Here is a 21,088-nt window from a genome sequence, read left to right as displayed (position 1 = left end):
AAAATAAAAATGATGCAGAGAGGGAATGACCCCCAAAAGAACCTCAGCTTTTCCTTATCTTATCTTGTGGCCACATTCAGGGCACATTTCGTTCTTCAGACAGAACGTCTCTGACACAATAGTGAGTGAGTGGATGTACTTCAAATTCCATGGATTATAAATTTCATCAAATACCAGAATTCAAACTTTATAAATATCTATTTTTTTTCCCAAAACTCTTTCCAGGGCAACAGCATTGCCTGGTGTCCTCCCTCCCTTCCATCCCTCCTCCCATACAGCCTCTACTATCTCCTGCCTTTTCCAGAGCAGTCTGAACTTTGGCCTGCACACCCCTCAGCCACACCCACCACATCCACAAGCCTCTGTCAAGTTCGAGTGTACTCTATTTTTGTTCCCACAGAACAAAACATGAACTCATTCTCCCCCCAGAGAATTCATTAGACTAAACAGGTCACTTCCTAGAGATAAGGACTGCAGGCAACATTACCTTTTGTTTTTTAAACCATATCAATATAGCCCTTGCTGAGCAAATATTTGCTGTTCTCTGTACACTGAATTGTACACTGACAATTCCTTGTAGGGAATGAGTAAGAAGAAAATCAAACTCTTATTTACTGGTGAACACAAGCCATAATTATTAATAACTCAAGGATGCCTTCTTCTTCTCCCTCTACTACAGGACTGGAAAATAATGAAGTCTTTTGACATACAGTTTTCTTGTTCAGCCTGATTGTATAAACAGAGGAAAGTTTGAATTCCCACCAACTCCATTAACATGGACTGGTCAAGGACAAGCCTCAGTGGGCTAGCCAATTTCTCTAGTGAACCTTGAAAGGCTAGAGGATTCTAACTGGTCGTTGGATTAATAGGGGAATGTCCAGTCTGAACCCTTTGTGATACATTGTCTATCTTACAAGTCAGAGACTGCTCTAGTGCCCCCAAAGGAGCAGCACACCAAGACTCAGGCCCCTTCCATCCTTCATTCCAAGTGTCTGGGTTCAGTGAAGGCAGAAGTTGCTAAGTGTTCCAGACTTTCTCTCTTGCTTCCAGTCTCTGCAAAATACCTTTCCTTCCCACAACTCATATAACTTCACAAAGTCCTAGCAGTCCCTTGCTTTTCCTTTGTCTGCACAAATGGGACCAGCATGTTATGGAGGGGGTGACGTTAGTGCATGTTAGTCATGGTCCTACTGTTTGTAAGGAAAATTTCTAGATTGGACGCAAACTAGAAGGTGTAGCCCCTGACCGAGGTCCTGGCTTACTCAAAGAGTCCTCAGTGCTGGGGAATGTGGTTCTCCTGGTATCTCTGTAAACCCGAATCTCTTCCAGTCCAAGCCCACAGTCGAGTCCAATGCACACAAAGGTCTTGTTAACTACAGGGAACCAAAGTCAACTCCCTAGTTGTTTTCTCTGAAGTATGCTGGTTAGCATGGGAATCTGAACTTGTATGAAACCTTCAGGCGTGAGTTGAATGTGGCTGTTTTGTAGCCTGGTATTGGGAAGTCCTTTTTAAAGACTTTGAGTAGTTTTTTTTGTTGTTGTTGTTGGGAAATGTCCAATAATGCTTCCAGGCATTTTCTATAAGGCATTCCCTGTTTTTCCTTTTTATGTAATTTAATATCCTTGATGCAATGGGCTACTGTCCGACCATTCCCTATTCCAATCTTTGCCCCAGTCACATTCCATTCTGAGTATTAGGTTCTGAGTAAACATAGGAAGGAAACATTGGGTAGGATAAGGTCCAAATCTTACCAATCCAGAACATGGTTAGGTAGCACTGGGGTATAGGGGTGTGTGGGGGTGCTTTGCTCAGTTGTTACAGGATGTGTCTCTGACCTTGGCACTGAGAATGAGAATGGCAAAGCAGCTTGCCCCTACTTCCGCCAAAGCCACATCTGTTCTCTTTCAGATGTTGTACTTCAGGAAGATGAACTGATTTCTTCATCTTCATTAAAGCTATGATCAGAATTTCTACCTATTCTATTCTATTAGAAATTATACCAAAAACTATTCTATTCTAACTCATGCACATAGTTAACTGACATTAATTATTCATAAGGCAGTCCTAAAATATGCTCTTGTCTATATTGAATGTTGGAAACCCACTTATTAATGATGTTAACTAGGAGCAAATCTGTTCTATCCATACTATGATTCCACAGAAAATAAGGAAAATAGAAACTTTGATCTTTCACTCTTTGCATAAATTTGTTAAAAGAACAACCACCATCCCTTCCCAAATCATGGAAAACTGACCATGACTCAGGTCTGTGAAGGAATAGAGAAAAATGGAAATAATTTTAATATTAATCGAGACATCTTATATATATAAACACTATAGTAAGCACAGTCTTCATCAAATTGTGACCTCATCGCAACCAGTGTGTCCTTTCTATGTTTACCCAGAAACTCATAATCAGAATGCCGTGTGACTTTAGCAAAGGTTAGAACAGGGAATGGTTAGACAATAGCCCATTGCATCAGGGGATGTTGAATTCCTTAGAAAGAGCTAAGTAGATAACCCCAAACTGCTACTAGCAACACTATAATTCCCCTTGAGAGTTTCTGGATATTAAAATTTAACAACATTCTGACAGGACTCCTGCTATTTGAATGAGTGACTTCAGTAGGACTGATTGCAGGGGAGTTGAATAATCAAAGGGCTGACTAAGGAAGAAAATTTAGCAGGTGAAATTCATATAAGATCCACAATCAGAGAGGGCACAAGGGAAGGTCAGACTGTGGAATATCAACTGGTGTATTGTTTTTTGGTTTTTTTTTTTGTTTTTTTAGTGAGGAAGATTGTCCCTGAGCTAACATCTGTGCCAATCTTCCTCTATTTTGTATGTGGGATGCTACCACAGCATGGCTTGATGTGCAGAGTGCAGGCCCATGTCCAGGATCTGTACCCACAAAACCTGGGCTGCGGAAAGTGGAGTGTGTATACTCAATCACAATGCCACTTGACCGGTGCCCAAATAGTATATTCTTGATCTTAGTGTTATGAATTTATGGTCTCTATAATTCAGATCATGGGGCAAATTCTGAACATCCCCAATTTGAGGTAACCAGGTGCACCAGCCAATTATGGACAACCTCCTTCCTGATGGTAAATGATCCTTGCAATTTCTAATGCAGTGCCCTTAATAGAGTCATTACTTGTGGATGCAGGAGATCCACTGTGAGAAGAAAGGGCATACACCTGGCTGTTGGGATATATATAAGGAATCCATTAAATGTGTAAATCACTTTGGTTAGTATTGCCATCCTAATATTACCTCTTTCACTTATGGACAAGATTGTCTTTCCATATGTTTCTGTCTTCTATAATTTCTTTAAAAATTTTTTGTATTTACATTGTACAAGTTTTGCCTCTTTAGTTGTTATTCCTAAGTATTTTATTCTTTTTCATGCTCTAGTAAATAGAATTGTTTTCTTTAAATTTCCTTCTCACATTGTTCATTGTTAGTATATAGAAATGAAATTGATTTTTCTGTGTTTATTTTGTATCCTGCACCTTCACTGAAATTATTTATTAGTTGCAAAAGTTTGTTGTTTGATCTTTAGGGTTTTCTACATATAAGATCATCTCATCTTGCAACAGAGAAAAGTTTACTTTTTGATTCCCATTTTGGATGGATAGTATTAATTTTTTTTGTCTTTTTACTGTAACTGGAACTTCCAATACTATGTTGACTATGAGTGGAAAAGCAGGCAAACTTTTCATATTATTGATCTTAAGAGGAAATGCTATCAGTTTTTAACCATAGAGTATGGTGTTAGTTGTGGGTTTTTCATATATGAGCTTCATTACCTTGAAGAAGATTCTTTCTCTTTCTAGTTTGTTTAGTTTTTTTTTTTTTTCCTCGAAAGAGTGTTGAGATTCGTCAAGTGCTTCTTCCACATCAATTGAGATGATCATGTGGTTTTTCTTTCATCCAATTAATGTGGTGTATGGCATTTACTAGTTTTTGTATGTTGAACAATCCTTGCATTCCAGGAATGAATCCCACATGGTCATGGTATAAAATTTTGAGTATGCTACTGAATTCAGTTTTCTAGTATTTCTTTTGAGATTTTTTAATTCTCAAATCAGATGGAATATTTGTCTTTAGTTGATTTCCTTGTAGTGTTTTTCTCTAGCTTTTCATAAGGTTAATGCTGGCCTCATAGGATGAGTTAGAAAGTGTTCTGTCCTCGTCAGTTTTTTGCAAGAGTTAAGAATGATTTTTGTACATTCTGCTTTAAAAGCTTAGTGGAATTCAATAGTGAAGCAAGCTGGTCCTGGGCTTTTTTGTTTGTTTGTTTGTTAGGAAGTTTTTAATTACTGATGCAATATCCTTAATAGTTATAGGTGTACTCAGGTTTTCTATACTTCCTGATTCAGTCTTTTTAGGTTATGTGTTTCTAGGAAGTTTCCTTTTCATCAGGATTTCTGAATTTTTTGGCATGCAGTTGTTCATAGTACTCTCTTTTCTATTTCCTTATTGATCTTCCGTCTGGTTGTTTTATCTATTATGGAAACTGGGTTACTGAAGTTTCCAACTAGTTTTGTAGTGTTGTCTATTTCTCCCTTCAATTCTGTCAATGTGGTTTTCATATATTTTAGGGCTCTGATGTTCTGTACATATATGTTTATAATTGTTCTATATTCTTGGTGCATTGACCTTTTTATCAACATATAATAGACTTTTTTTGTCTCTTGTAACAATTTCTGTCTTAAAAATCTTTTCTGTCTGTTACTGGTATAGCCATGCCAAGACTCTTTTGGTTACTATATACATGGAATATCTTTTACCATCTTTCCTTTTCAAACTATTTGTGTTCTTACATCCAAAGTCAGTCTCTTATAGAGAACATACACTTGATCCTGTCTTTTTTACATCCGTTCTACCGATCTATACTTTTAGATTGGGGAAGTTTATTTACATGTAAAGTAATTACTGATAAAGACTTACAATTTATTTTTTTTCTGTATGGCTTAAGTCCTTTATTTCCTCCATTACTACCTTCCCTAGTGTTTAGATGATTTTTGACACCATGTTTTGATACCCTTCTTATTTTCAGTTGCGTATACTATATTGTTATTTTCTTTGTAACTACCATGGAGATTACAGATAATATTGTAAAATTTTAACAATCTGTTTTGAATTGATAGTAATTTAACTGCAATGCCATACAAACACTTTATTCCTATACTCCTCCATCCCCCTCTCCCCGTTAATGTTATTTATGTCACTCATTTTATCTTTTACGTTTTGCACATATTAACATGGATGCATAATTATTTTTATGAATTCATATTTTAAATCTTGTAGAAAGAAAAAGTAAAGTTACAATCCAAAATTATGAAAGTACATGACTTTATATTTCCCATATGTTTACCTTTACTGGAGGTCTTATGTTTTCATGTGGCTTTGAGTTACTGTCTAGGGTCCTTTCATTGAAGCTGAATGACTCCCTTTACATTTCTTGTAGGGGTGTTTAAATAATAATAAACTCATTAAGCTTTTGTTCATCTGAGATTGTCTTAATTCCTGCCTCATTTTTATTTATTTTTGGTGAGGAATATTGGCTCTGAGCTAATGCCTGTTGCCAATCTTCCTCTTTTTCCCCAAGGAAGACTGGCCCCTGAGCTAACATCTGTGCCCATCTTCCTCTATTTTGTATGTGGTTCCCTGCTGCAGCATGGCTGATAAGTGATGTAGGTCCATGCCCAGGATCCAAACTCAAAGTTGAGTGCACAGAACTTAACCACTATACCACCAGGCCGGCCCCAATTACTGCTTCATTTTGGAAGGACATTTTTACCTAATATTGAATTCTTGATTGACAGGTTATTTTGTTTTGTTTGTTTTAGCACTTTAAATATATCACCTCACTGCTTTGTGTCCTCCAAGGTTTCTGATGAGAAATCTGTTGATAACATTACCCAGGATCCCTTGTACCTGATGAGTCATGTTTCCTTTGCTGCTTCAAGATACTCTCTTATCTTTGTTTTTCAACAGTTTGAATATAATGTATGTGGGTGTGGATATCTTTGAGTTTATCATTCCTGAAATTCTTTGAGTTTCTTGGATTTGTTGATTATTCACGTCTTACATCCAGTTTGGGGAGATTTTGTTCATTATTTCTTCAAATAATCTCTCTGTCCCACTCTTTCTCTTTTCTCCTTCTAGGACTCTAATAATGTGTATATTAGTCCACATGATGGTAACCTATAAGTCTTTTGGGGTCTGTTCAAGTTTCTTCATTTTTTTCTTTCCATTATTTAGGATCCATAATTTCTATACCTTTTTTTGTGAGGAAGATTAGCCCTGAGTTAACATCCAAGGCCAATCCTCCTCTTTTTGCTGAGGAAGATTGGCCCTGGGCTAACATCTGTGCCCATCCTCCTCTACTTTATATGGGATGCTGCCACAGCATGGCTTGACAAGCAATGAGCCAGTCCGTGCCTGGGATCCAAACCTGCGAACCCCGGGCCACCAAAGTGGAGCAAGAGAACTTGACTGCTACGCCACTGGGCTGGCCCCTCTATATCTTTTTTTATAATATCATTTCACTTATGTATGATTTACCTGATTTCATTTAGTTTTTTCTGAAATTTTTCCTTTAGCAATTTCAGCTTGTATAAGACAGTTGTTTTGAAACTATTTTCTATGAAGTTCAGTGTGTATGCTTGTTTATCAATAGTTTCTGCCAATTTATTTTCTTCTCTTGAATGGTTCTTCTTTTTTTTTTATACGTTTGTGTGTGTGTTTAATTAGGCATTTTAAAAAACAGTGACTTATGCCACTGTTTGCAGATTTTTTTGGTATCCTGACAATCCTTCACTTATTAGCCTGACATGCTCACAGTCTTGGAACCAGCCCAACCTGAAAGCTGAAGGTCTATTCAGTTCTTTTCTGAGCATGCATCTGGCCTGGCCTGTGTTGGTTTTTTAATTCCCTTGAATACATGGCTACTTTTTGAATGCCTTCATATCCCAAAAGTTCACAGCCCAGCTTCTACTCAGAGCTTTATAGGGTCTATTTTATGTCTCCACCCTTAATCTCTTGTCCCCGGCATCTGCACATCTATAGTCCTCCTGCAACTGTAATGAGCCATTCCAGCTACTTCTCAGTCCGTGTTTCGAGTTGGGCAAAACAGACAGCTGTCTTTCAGGCAGCCCCCAAACAGGTTAGAACATTGCAAATAGGATCTTCTTTGATCACTCTGGTTTGAGAGAGGTAACTGGGTACTGGGCTGCTGCCTCTTACAGACCAAGCTTGCACTGTGCCAGGCGAGGGGAGGGGCAAGGGTGAGTAAAACTTGATGAAATTTCCTACCACTTTGAATCTGGCTTATTCCTAACTAGGTTTTCACTTTGTTATTGTAGAGCTTTGTTTGACTGTTTCCCAGAGCTCCTATAAGGTTATTTCAGCTCGTTTCTGATTTTCTCCTTATGTTTCCATGGGAGAACTCAGGGCTACCTTGTCCACCGTTTTGCTGACATCACTCTATGTGTTCAATTTTAAATGGCTTCATAATATTCCATTGTATCAATGCATCATAATTTCCTTAATTCCTCCCAAGTTTATGTAATTTAAGTTGTTTCCTATTTTTTCTTTTATGAATTCTTTTGAGTATGATAATAAATTATATAAAATTAATGTCAGTTTTTTTGGTAGTTACATCATGACAGATTTCTAATTTTTTGGTGTGGAAGATTAGACCTGAGTTAACATCTGTTGCCAATCTTCCTCTATTTGTTGAGGAAGATTAGCCCTGAGCTAACATTGGTCTACATCTTGTTCTATTTTATCTGTGGGACACCTGTCACTGCCATGGCATGATAAGTGGTGCGTAGGTCTGCACCTGGGATCTGAACCAGTGAACCCTTTGCTGCTGAAGTGGAGCATGCGAGCTTAACCATTATGCCAACGGGCTGGCCCCAGATTTCTAAAAGTTATGTAACTGGGTGAAAGATGTAAACACACTAGTATTCCATTTGCATGCTGCAAATGATATCCAAAAACTGTTAATAATTAATACTCCAATAATCACCATGCCAGAATGTCTTTTTTAGGCATCTTTTTCAGGATTACACCCTGGTTAGGACTGCATATTCTTTTTATAAAGCAAAGAAAAAAGAAACAAAAGTAATTTTGCTAATGGGAAAGGTAAAAAGGAAAATTTTCTTTCAATTTCAAGTTTTTCTTATTCATTGAAGGTCAACTTTTTGAAAAATGCTCATTAATCATTCCTCTAAAATGTGTCTGTGTGTGTGTGTGTGTGTGTGTGTTGGAAGATAGTTAATTGTTTCAAATGCTGTATGATTAAGAAGGGGCTTCATCATGACGAAACCAAAAAGGAGGTTGGTATCTGGAGATTTGTGTCTAACATTTGCTGAATAACTGTTCATCAAATCTCTTGGAAGAATTTACTTATGTATGTGGATCCTGAATAAAACATTTACTTGTGGAAAAAATTAATGATTTCGTTATCACTATATAATAATTCTTTAAGATTACTCTTTAATAACAAACAAACAAATTACTGGTTCCAATTCTCTTCTTACTCCATGGGTTGCTGCTTTAACCTTACTCCTCCTACAGTCTGTTTCCTAACAATTGGATAGTGGACTTGGATGTTTCCTTCCTGTTATTCACATAATGTACGAAGGCAGAAGAATAAAACAGAGTCTGCTTAGATAGAAGGGCAACAGACAATGGAACCCAAATATTGATGTGTGGGACTACATGATGGCCACTGCATTCCTGTATTGGGATTTGGCATTTATACACCTGAAGACGTACCAATGGTGGTCTTGAGGTTGAGTATTCAAAAGAAAATAGACATAGTGTGAGAGGAAGCTGCCCTGAGTTGTCAAGTCATTGAGTTCCTATGCGAGTCTGGGAGGCTCACTTTATTCTTGTAACCAGGCTAAAACCATTCCTTATACAAGAGACAATGTAGTCAGTGTTCACTCTACACTGGAGTCTGACCATGTGGTCACCTACAGATTATTCTGGGTTTTCTTTCAGTTTTGATCTATTTCCCAGGGTGGCAAAGAAAATGAAACTCATCAGTCAAGAACACTGACTACCAGCTCCCTTGCTTTGAGAGTGATTGTATGAGAGTGATTTCTCTGTATATTTCTGGAATTCAAGAAATCTGTCTGCTCACCAAGAAGACATGATCCAGAGAAATATTTGTGGTAAAATGTCATTGAGATGAGGTGAATGATAACTTATGGGAGAGAGTTTCTGTTCTGCTGTGCAGTGGCCTGCTGAGTGCCAGGCCATAAATCCTGCACCTGTAGTTTCCTTTGAACTTCTCCTACTGCTTGGGAATTTATCCTGAATGAAAAATATTATATCATTTGAAGGGATCAGCTACAGTCTTCCAGGTCAACGTTTCAATCCTTGGTCCTTGTTATGACATTTGCTTGAAGCGAATACATATAGTTGGACCTTGGACATCAGAGGGAGCAAAGTGGACAAGTCACTAGACTGGAAGCCAGAAATTTGCCTTCCAATTTTTTCTTTAGACTATTTAGTTGTATGACAAGGGACCAGTACTTAAACTTTGAGTCTCTCTTTCTCATATATAAAACAGAAGGAAATATTCCAAGAGATGTTTTGGAGACAGATGGCAGGACTTGTTTACTTTATAGTGCAAAGTGGGATGAAGGAGTGGGAAAGATCAAGGATACCACTGAAACTTCAACTTCAGTAAACCTTTAAAAGCCCCTACACCTAAGGAAAAGAGCATAATGAGCAGAGGGCCATTAGACCAATTACCTTGTTCTTATTAAAATCATTGAAAAAAGAAAGCTTCTGAGAAACTTGAAAAGAAATGGAATATTATTCAACCTTAAAACAGAAGGAATCCGGCTGTTTGCAACCACATGGATGAACCCACAGCATATTATGCAGGTGAAATAAACCAGACACAGAAAGACAAATACTGCATGATCTCATTTATATATACAATCTAAACTGGCAAACTCATAGAAAGAGAGTAGTGGTGTGGTGACCAGGGGTTGGGGGAAAGGGAAGTGGGAAAAATAGGGAGATGTTGTTCAAAGGGTACAAAATTTCAGTTATAAGATGAATAAGTTCTAGAGTACTAATGTACAGCATGGTGATTATAGTTATTAGTAAATGTATTATATTCTAGAGATTTGCTAAGAGAGTAGATCTTAACTATTTTCACTGCACACACATGAAACAGTTAACTATGTGAGGTGTTGGATATTTTAATAATCTTAATTGTGGGAATAATTTCACAATGTATAAGTATATGAAAACATGATGAACACCTTAAATATATAGTTTTCTCATTTGTATGCAATTTTTATTTCGTATGTTCTGTGTGACTACACTGGTAGAGGACTCTTAGAAGCATTCACCTTGTTTCTTGAGACTTCGTTCCATGTACCTCTTCCCTTTGTTGATTTTGCTTAGTAACATCTCACAATATAAATCATGTCCATGACTACAACTATATGCTGAGTCCTAGGAGCTCTTTTAGAAAATCAATGAATCCTGGGGTGGCCTTGGAGACTTCCAATGCTAGTGATCAACCAGTGATAGCCTGAGATTGAAGAGGTTACTGGAATGCCCAAGTTTTATTACTTACCTTGAAAGTCCCAGGCCTATATTGTTCATTTATCAACGGCTCTGAAGGCTGGCAATTTGCGTGGTCACACCTATTTTACTTCCTGTGTCAGAATGTCTATCAGTTTTGCATAGATGGTTGAATTAAATTTTTTCTTAGAAGGATATAGAGATTATTACACTAGAGGAGAAACTCCCCAAAATGATTCCTGATTTTCTTTTTATGGACTTTTTTTGAATCATTGATTACCTTTCCATGCCCCAAAAGAAAAGAGTTCAACAATCTTAAATCCTCTGCCTCAAATGCTTCAGGAAATGAAAAAAAGCATATTCAACACACAATCCTGGTTATGACTCTTGAGCCTCTGGGGATGTTAGAAACACAGTGTTTTCACACAGCTGTGGTGAGCAATCAAACTACCTTACTTGTGCATAATGAGTTGATGACCTCTCTCATCACTGCAAGTTGAAAACAGGTTTGGTGGCGTTCCCTCTAGGTGGGTCTAAAACTAGAAGCCTTCATAGGGACTTGGGAGACCTTACCTACACTGCTGGACACCTTCACAATGGAATTTTGTAGACTGTACTTAGCCATTAAGGACTGTATTTTGTAGAATTCTTGATTTTAGTTATAGAAAGTTACTCAAGCTATCCTAAGCAAAAGAGTTTATTGGACTATGTAAATGGGAAGTGCAAGCCATGTATAAATTTAAGAATTTAGAATAGTCTTCAGAAACATCTCCTTTTATTTGCAATACTATTGGTTTGCTTTATTTTTGTCACAACATTTTCCATTGGTGGCAAATATGGCCTTAACGCTGTTCAAGGCTCATGGTCATTAACACTGAGAGCATCTCTGAATCTTCCAGCATCCGTATTAATCCTGAAGGGAACCTCTATTGTTCACATGCCTGTTCTTCTACCATCAGATGTTCAGAGAGATATGGAACTCTGATTACCTAGCCTGGGTCACTATTGCATTAGTTATTCTAGAAATAAGGCCATGTCACTTATTGTCATTCCCAGTGCACGATAATCCTTTTTCTAGATGAAAGTTTAGAGACAGACAAGAGTAATATAAGTCACTATGAGTTCTCATTGGAATCTAGAAAAAGGTATTTATTAAAATGTATAAGTGTAAGCGATTAGTGGAGGCCTGTCTCCCAAAGACATTCCTTACAACTCCATATGCAAATAACTTTGCATATATTACTATCTAGAATGTTGCATCACTTACTTCAGGGAAATTTAGTGTCCTGGCACTAGATATACCCAGCACCCTGGCTAAGTATGCAAAAATTATTTAGTAATCTCACTGAAATGACCGCTTCTTTTCCAGCCAGGGTAGGAACTTATCAGAAGATGAACATGGAAAACTTATATTTGACACAGTGATCTCTGTGCCACGTGGGAGGTGAGTTCTTGGAGGAGAAGGCACAGAGGAGGAAGCCAGGAGAGGGGGAAACTGATTCATTTCTTTCACTTGAAAGACTAGGCCATACACCATCACAATCAGCAAATCATAAACTCTAAAACAGTTAGTATGCTGTATTGGTGTGGAGGAAATCATTATTGAAATGTTTACAGAGAGGAATAGAACAGAAGAATTTGGGACAACAAAGAAAGGTATCTCTTCAAAGTGTAATACTCTCTCACATTTTTCTAAGGAGAAGACAGTAATCCTTATTCTTGCTGTCACTACCTTCTTCCCCTCTTTAATTCACTACTTTTTCTATTCTTGGTGATCATGCCAATTGGCTTCCTTGTCGTTTCTTGACAGTTGCTCCTTTTAACAGATTTTCTTGCATTTATTATTGATCTACAGCCAATTGCACAAATGATTCTTCACCACTCCTTCTTCCCCAGGCCATGAAGAAGTGTAAGGATGCAGGACAGACCAAGTCCATCGGGGTGTCCAACTTTAACCGCAGGCAGCTGGAGAAGATCCTGAACAAGCCAGGGCTCAAGTACAAGCCTGTCTGCAACCAGGTGAGCATGCTTGGCCTCCTCTTCTTTCTGTTCTTCATCTCCTTCTTCTTGTACTACTGCCAGATCTCTATTTCACCTCCCCTCCTATTCATCCTACCTTCATGGAACAGAAGATTCTAGAGAGCAGAGCCTCTGTCTAGAAGGGTGTGTATACAACCCACAATTGTGTCTCTGTTTTGTAAAGTCTTTGTGAAAAATGTGGCGAGAACTTAGTGCTACATTGTGGCTAAGGATTTAGGGAAAGTAAAGGAGGTGATAGAGGGATGGAATAGTTACCAGACCTTCGAGAGAAAGTGACATTTCCCTGAGTTGTAAAAGATGTCCAGAGATGGGATGGATGAAAGTGATTTGGATGGAATTGGGTATAGAAAGGAAGGTCATGAAAACATGAAATGGGAAATAAGTAAGGAAAGAGTGAAAATAAGATGACATATGTGTCAGAGGTTTTTATAGGTTTTGGATGCATGAATCATTCATCTTGGTATCTCCGCTTTCAGAGGTCCTTGAATAGGAAGGATACATAGAAGAAAAATTAACTGGAGACTATGAAAGTCATCGAGGCTAGAGGGATGAAGTTACTGTTTTATGGAGATACTAATGGATGAAATCAACACTCAGGAACATTTAACAGGAACATAGATCAGACCTTGTGATTTACTCAGTCTTAATCTGGTTCTCCTCATTGATTTCTACCCTTAAATTAACTGTTTAGACACATTATTGTGTGTCTGGGTCTGTGCTCTTACTTTATTTATTCAATTTTCATTTATTGTGGTAGGAACACAAATGAGATCTAGCCTCTTAACGATTTTGAAGTACAGAATACATCACAATACAATGTTGTTAAATATGAGGACAATGTTATACAGCAGATCTCTAGAACTTATTCATCTTACATAATTGCGACTTCATTCCCACACTTAGCAACTACCAATTTCTCCCTCCTCCCAACCAGTAGTGACCACCAATCTGCTCTCTGATTCTATCAGCTTCACTATTTTGGATTCCTCATATAACTGGTATCATGTAGTACTTGTCTTTCTGCAACTGTCTTATTTCATTTACCATAGTGTCCTCAAGGTACAACGAGGAGTCAAGGAGTAAAATTCTTTGACTGGAAAATGTAGGTTATAAAATTCAAGAATTTGATATATAGTGATATAGCAGCATGATTTTCAGTTATAAATGTTAAAAAAATTTATGTGAGATTCTAGCATTAGTTTTACTCCCAACATTTATTATGAAAATTGTCAGACATTCAGAAAAGTTAAAAGTATGATAGAGAACATCCATATTTTCCCACCTACATTCGAAATTTTTTACATTTTGACACACTGGCAAATATATGTATATATATGTGGATCTATCTGCATACATATATGTGATATTTTGCTGACCCTCTTCAAAGTAAGCTGTAGACATGACACTTCACTCCTTCAGATCTCAGAAAGCTTATTGTCTAGTATCCAATCCATATTCAAACTTCCCTATGATGTCCCCAATGTTTTCTGTAGATCTTCTTTTCTAATCTGAAGCCGATTGTGCTCCACGTGTTACTTTGAGTCGTGTTTCTTAAGTTGTCTTAACCTAGAATGTTCACTCAACACTTTTTCTACCATGACATCCAGATAGTTTTTTGTTGAATATTCGGGATTTACCTGATTGTTATATTGTGATGTTAACTTGTTTCTCTATTCTCAGTTTTGTAAATCAGAAGCCAGATCTGAATGCCTTCTTATATTAAGGTTAAATGTTTTTGTCAAGAAAATCTCCATTGCATGCTGTGTCCCTCAAATTGCACTCCAGTAGGAAGCCTGTCATGACAAGTTGTCCCCCTATGAGAGATGTTAGTTTTGTCCTCTTGGTTAAGCTAGTGCTAGCCAAGTCTTTTCTTTGTAAATGTGTATTTCCCCTTTGAAATTATCTAGCAATCTGTTCGGTGGTAACTGTCATCATGGGTAGTCACATTGCCCCCATATTTTCATGTAATGGTTGAGTATCCATCAATGATTGCACCCTGAATTAGTTATTTCATTGGGACTTGTAAATAATTATTTTCAATTTTAAACATTCTTTTTAATTTTCTTGAAATTTTTATCATAAAGAGAACATTCCCTCATCAAGTCAAGATAAAATTACAATTATTCCTATAGGGCAGGGATAAAGCTAAATTCCTTCCCTTTAGCCATAAATGTTCCAAGAAAGCAGTTACTGTAATTATCATCATCAATAGGAACAATTATATTGTTCATTCTCTCTCTCTCATCACTATGGACTCATAGATTTTTGTTTACTATATGTGTAACAATTGCTTTTAGTTATTATTCCTTTTGATGCTCAAATGTACCCAAATTTCACCCCATCAAACTGGTTCTTTTGTCCTTTAGAGATCCCTTCATGAGTCTTTGAGGAATTTCTTGCTTTCTGGCACAATTTGATGTCCAAGGCTCAAACAGTTTTCTTCCTGTCCCAGATCTGGTATTACCCATGTCTCCTTGTAGCGTACTGTGGTATTGAACAACCAAGATCTGGTCCATAGAGTTACTTGTTCTCAAAAATGTTATTAATTTTTGATCCCTTTCAGGGAAGAGAGATATAATATTTATTTTTTAAAATATCATTACTTGATTTTGACATTTCCAGTTAAAATTTAATATTAAACAGTTCTTATTCAGCTTTTTTTCTTTTTAACTTTTCTGTTTCATATAATATTGCCATTTCATATAACCTGACACTTTTCTCTCTTGGCATTCTACAGGTGGAATGTCATCCTTATCTAAACCAGAGCAAACTGTTGGATTTATGCAAGTCAAAAGATATTTTCCTAGTTGCCTAAGGTGCTTTGGGAACCCAACGTATAAAAGGATGATAATGAAGACAACGTTGAGTTTACCTAAAATACCAATTTTGCTGATATCTTTTTGATCATACCATACTCAATTTTTGAAATGAACTCTCAACTGTTTTGGGAGAGAGAGGGGAGGGACTAAGAAATCCTTCTCCATTATAATCCCATCACCCAGCCAATGCTTTTACACTATGTGTATCTTGTAGATTACTTAATAACAAATGTCTCCAGTAAAATGTATATATATAATCCAAAAATTGAGAGAAAAGTTACAAGCTTAAGTCATGATTTAAATATTTATTAACTAATTGTGTTTCTAGTAATACATTCTCTAATCCTCACTTACTTTATGTCTAAAATAGGGATAATAATATGTAACTCCCAGGTTTATCATGATAGAAAAAATTACAATCTGAAACATTTTTTTAAACCTCTATAGAAATATTGCACACTATAAGTAATGGTAACATGAATAGTTCTCATTTTCAGACTACTCTATTTTTATCAGTATCTTAGAAAAGTTAAATAATATTCCAGTTTTCTCTTCTCTTTCTCCTTTCATACTCTTGTCCTTACTTTGGGCCTTTGATCCAAGAAGATAAATGCTAAGAAGTAAAACAGAAAAAAATCCATGAGTTTGGAAGTATTCGTCTGAACTCAAATATGCATCAAAATGACCTGGAAGGCTTTGGAAACACAGATTGTAGGTGTCACACCTGAGTTTCTGAATCAGGAAGTCCTGGGTGAAACCATGGCATTTGCCTTACTAACAACATTACAGATTATAGTGATTCTGCTGGTCCAGGGACCACCTTTTGAGAAGCACTGATCTAGAGTGGACATACTTGGTCTATTTGGGAAGGGTTTTACAAACCTGAGTACTTAGGTCTTAGCATTTCTACATTTCCTTCCAGGGTAGACCAGAGCTCCCAGGTTCTCTTGGATGATCCAGTTCTTTGTGCCATGGCAAAAAAGTATGAGCGAACTCCAGCACTGATTGCCCTCACTACCAGCTACAGAAAGGGATTATGGTCCTGGACAAGAGTTGCAATGAGAAGCAGATCAAAGAGAACATGCAGGTGATCAGTGAGACTGTGGTCATAGGGTTTATAAATAATTTCCTTCACATGCGTTCTTTGTAAGGCTCTCAAGATGTCTTTGGGCCCAGATGAGTTACCTGTTATTTCCCATGCGTGTGTGCCTTATGTGTATTCCCACTGGTTTTCTCCTACTGTGGCAACAGGAGAGGCAGTATGGCTGGATGGAATTCAGACTGGATGGAAAACAGAGATTTTAGTTCCAGCATGAATTCTGCACTGTACTCTGCAGCCCTGTGCCAGTGACCTCTTATTTTCTTCATTCTAAAATGAGATAATTGGATTATGTGATTTTCTTAGTCCATTTGGCCTGCTATAACAAAATATCACAGACTGAGTGGCTTATGAACAACAGAAAATTATCTCTCAAAGTTCTAGAGTCTGGAAATCTGAGATCAATGTGGCAGCGTGGTTGGGTGAGATGTCTCTTCTGGGTTGCAGAATTCTTAACAACATTCTTGTTGCATCTTAACATGGTAGTAGGGGGCAAGGGAGGTCTTTCAGTTCTCTTTTATGAGGACATTAACCTCATTCAAGAGGGCTCCACCGTGATGTCCTAATCACCACTCAAGAGCTACACTGTCTAATAGCATCACGGTTGGGGTTATGTTTCCAACATATGAATTTTGGGGGCACACAAACATTCAGACAGCAGCAGTGATCTTCAGTCTTAAAATCACTGTGATTTTAATTTGCATTTCCTTGAATACCAATGTAGTTTCATTTTTATGTATTTATTCTCCTTGAGTTTCCACTTTTCTGAAGTGCCTGTTCAAGTCTTTGTCCATTTTTATTAAGTTGTTCATCATTTTTTTTATGTATAGGAGAATATTAGTATACCATAGGCTATAGCTGCATAACAAACTATCCCAAGTTTAGAGATTTACCACAAAAGCCATTTATTTAGCTCATAATTCTGTGGTTTGACAGTTAGCCTGAGGTCAACTAGGAAGTTCTATTCTGGGCTGGGATCTTTCATGTATTTGCTGTTAAATGCAGAGCAACCAGGCAGTTCTGCTTTAGGATGTTGATTTGGCTGTTTTCAGAGGTGTGTACACTCTGTTCCCCATAATTTTCTAGATATAGCCAAGTAGCCTGTTCTTCACCTCATCACAGTGGCATGATCCCAAGGCAGTGAGTGGAAACTTGCAATGCCTTTTCATGTGTAGGCTCAGAATGGACTCACCACTGCTTCTGGCAAATTTTATTGTCCAGTGAAAGTTATAGGCCAGGCCAGATTCAAGGGGTAGAGAAACTCACAAAAGAGTTTGTGTTTTATTCATTCAAATTTGGTTCTCTAATACACCTGGAAATTATTAGTTTATATGATATGAAAATGGACACAAATATGTATATGTTCAAATGGGAATCCAAATGTCCATATTTTCCCACAGATTTTCATTGTCGTCTCTGTCTTATATCAAATGTCCCTCAGTCCATTTCTGGCCTCTCTCTTCTGTTCAACTATTTACTTTTCTGTACTGTCTATAAATACTGGAAAATAAGTCCTGCTTTTCAGCATGATAAAATTTTTTCTTAATTCTTATTCTTCTTTAAGAATGTCCTCGGTATTCTTGACTAGTTGTTCTTTTATGTAAAATATAGTATCACTTATCAACTTTCAAGAAAAATAAGAGTGTAAGTCATTTGTTCATATTGAACTGAAACTGTAATCAATTTGGAGAAAATTGAGTTCTTTACAATATTGAAATTTCCAATCCGTGATTGTGATATGAATTTTTAATTACTTGGGTGTTCATTAGACAATTTTAATAAATTTTATTATTTTTCCACAAAAGCATTTACATAATCCTTTTGTTATATTTATTTGTAAATAACTAGTAAATTTGATATCCTTTTGACAACTTTTTGTTTTGAAGATTTTCAAATGTACAGAAACATTGAAAGAATAGTGCAATAAATGCCTTACCTAGACTCATCTTTTGTGAAATTGTTGACATTTCCCCTGCTATCTATCTATCTACGTATCTATCTGTGTATCTATCTATCTATCCATCCATCTTCTCTATTTATCACTATCTTGGTGTATTTTTATGAGTTTATTTGGTTCAACATGTTAGCCATTATGACATTCTTTTTGACGCTTAATTGTCTCACATTTAGACAGTGATATCCTCTTCAAGCCAGTTACTGTGTCCTTTGAACATGATATCATTAGTATTTGGACAATTATTGGTTTAGATTATGTTGAAAAAAATTGTTTTTCACATTCTAATTGTTCATTGACAAGATATGGAAATCCACCTGGATTCATCAAAATTACTAAATTATATTATGTGTTTTTAAAATTTATCCCCAGATTCCTCTGGATATTCTAAGTATATGACTGCATCGCTTTGAGTAATGTCAGCTCTGTTCCCTCAGGGATTATAAAGATCTCCTTTTTGTTTTAGTCTTGTGCAGTTTCAATACATTGTATCAAGGATGGATTTCTATTTAGTTTTTCCCTGATATTTGTTACCACTTGAGTATTTTGTTTGAAGTCTTTAAAAACTTTGGGAAACTTTTAAGACATTTTGAGAAGTTCCTCTGCACCATTCACTCTGATTTTTTTGAATTTTAAAGATTGGCAATTATACAATCTAAAAATCATAAGAATTTTTCTACTTCTGTGATAGGTTTTTGAATTCCAGTTGACTTCAGAGGACATGAAAGTCCTAGATGGCGTAAACCAAAATGTTCAATATCTTCCTTTTCAACTGTAAGTGACTTTGTTAAATGTGCTTGCCTTAATTTATTTTCTGATAATGAGTCTATGATGATGTTAAATTTTACCTTAATTCCAGGAAGACAGAGGCCAGTTTGAGCCAGGGATGAGACGGGAGCTTTCTGGAATCTTATCCTAGACTCTCCCCAGAGCTTTGCTCACTGACACAAACAGGTGTTGAGTAGACTGGGGTCAGCTTGGACTTACACAAATATGTCCTGGCCTCATCAATCCATATAACTTTCCAAGAAGCATAAAATCATTGCTGAATCTCCTTTTCCACATAGGCCTTCCATTTCTACAACAATCTGGTGGACGTACACCGTGGATATCACCAGTGTAACCTAATTTAATGTTTCCAAAACTGTGTTTATCATCTTCTTTTCCCAACTTATCAATTCTTTATCAGATTAAAGGATTTTCTATCAACCTTGTGGCCCACACCAGAAACGCCCATGACCCCCTTATGGAGTCTTCATGAACTCCTGCCTATTTTATATCCTTCAAATTTTCAAAATCTCTACCTTCCTTTGCATTGCATGTTTGTTCAGGACCCAAATACTGCATTTCCCTCCAGGAATGCTGGTCTTGTGGGAATTATAGGAATTGTTGGTTTGAATTTTCTGAAATTCAAAGCAGAGGACAAAGTTTTCAAGAAGAGAGACTTAAACCAAAGGAAGTATGAGAAGGCAAAGCATGATTGTGGCAGAGAATTTACAGCCAACAAAAAATCTTTACTATTCCTTCATGCTCTAAGGTTCTGGAATTTTGAGGAAAAAAACTTAATTGCAAATGAGAGAAAGGAACGAATGCACATTCCTTCTGCTTGTGAGAATTTTAATTCACAATAGTAATAAATATGATAATGTATGGAGACATATTAGCATAATGGCAAGTTGTGAATAGTCAAAAGTTGGTAGTTATATCATTCTCCTTGCTAATATGTTTATTAATACACAGACAAGTGGAGAATAAGAGAGAGAAATAATGCAGAGAGAAAGAGACAGTGGTAATCAATCAGTAATTCTTCCAATAAATTAATTAGATATTTTAATAATAAGGTATCATTTTTCTATCACTTTCTATTTTGGGTTATTACTGAATAGAGTTCTCCTTACTGTACAGTTCCTTGGAGATGGACCTCAATGTTTACGTGACATTCGTTCCATTTCTGAATCTAACTGGATATGTTGTATGTGGTGGCAGTTAGTAAATCATTGATGAATTTTGAAATATGGAATAGAAATTGCTATCAGTAACCTGTATCATCCTAAATTATTTATTAGTGCTGAGCATGTAGCTGGACTTCTCCTGTTCAAAACAAGGCAGAATCAGTGTCTTCTTCCACTGAGGGTATGAAATAAGAAAGGACAGGCTTTCTTGTTGCTTTATTAACAGATGTAGCTAAGGAGAGGAACATATTTGAATATTTGACTCTGCATGTTCTATGTTTGAAGTTATGTACAGGGAATACCATTTGAGTAATTTAATTATTTTTTTTAAATTGTCATAAAGTCATGTTTATGAAAGAAAGAAAGGCAGAATTCACAAGTCAGGAAATAAAATGTTTAAATTTACCCTACTGGCGGCTCCATAGAAATTACTTCTCTATCATCCTAGAAACAGAGTCATTGAACCTATATGTGCATTGTTCTTTCTCATTTTAGTGCTGCTGACCACACTGAGTATCCATATTCTGATGAATATTGACATGGAGGCCTTTGTCCTGACTTCCACCAGAAGCCCTGCATGCGGATAATGAGGCGGGAGACGTCTCAGATGTTGGTGATCGCACATGTCAGTGTGTGTTCCATCCATGCTG

This window comes from Diceros bicornis, chromosome 36, assembly GCF_020826845.1.
Source record: "Diceros bicornis minor isolate mBicDic1 chromosome 36, mDicBic1.mat.cur, whole genome shotgun sequence".
In the NCBI taxonomy this organism is placed as follows: domain Eukaryota; kingdom Metazoa; phylum Chordata; class Mammalia; order Perissodactyla; family Rhinocerotidae; genus Diceros; species Diceros bicornis.
This window is presented reverse-complemented; position numbering follows the sequence as displayed.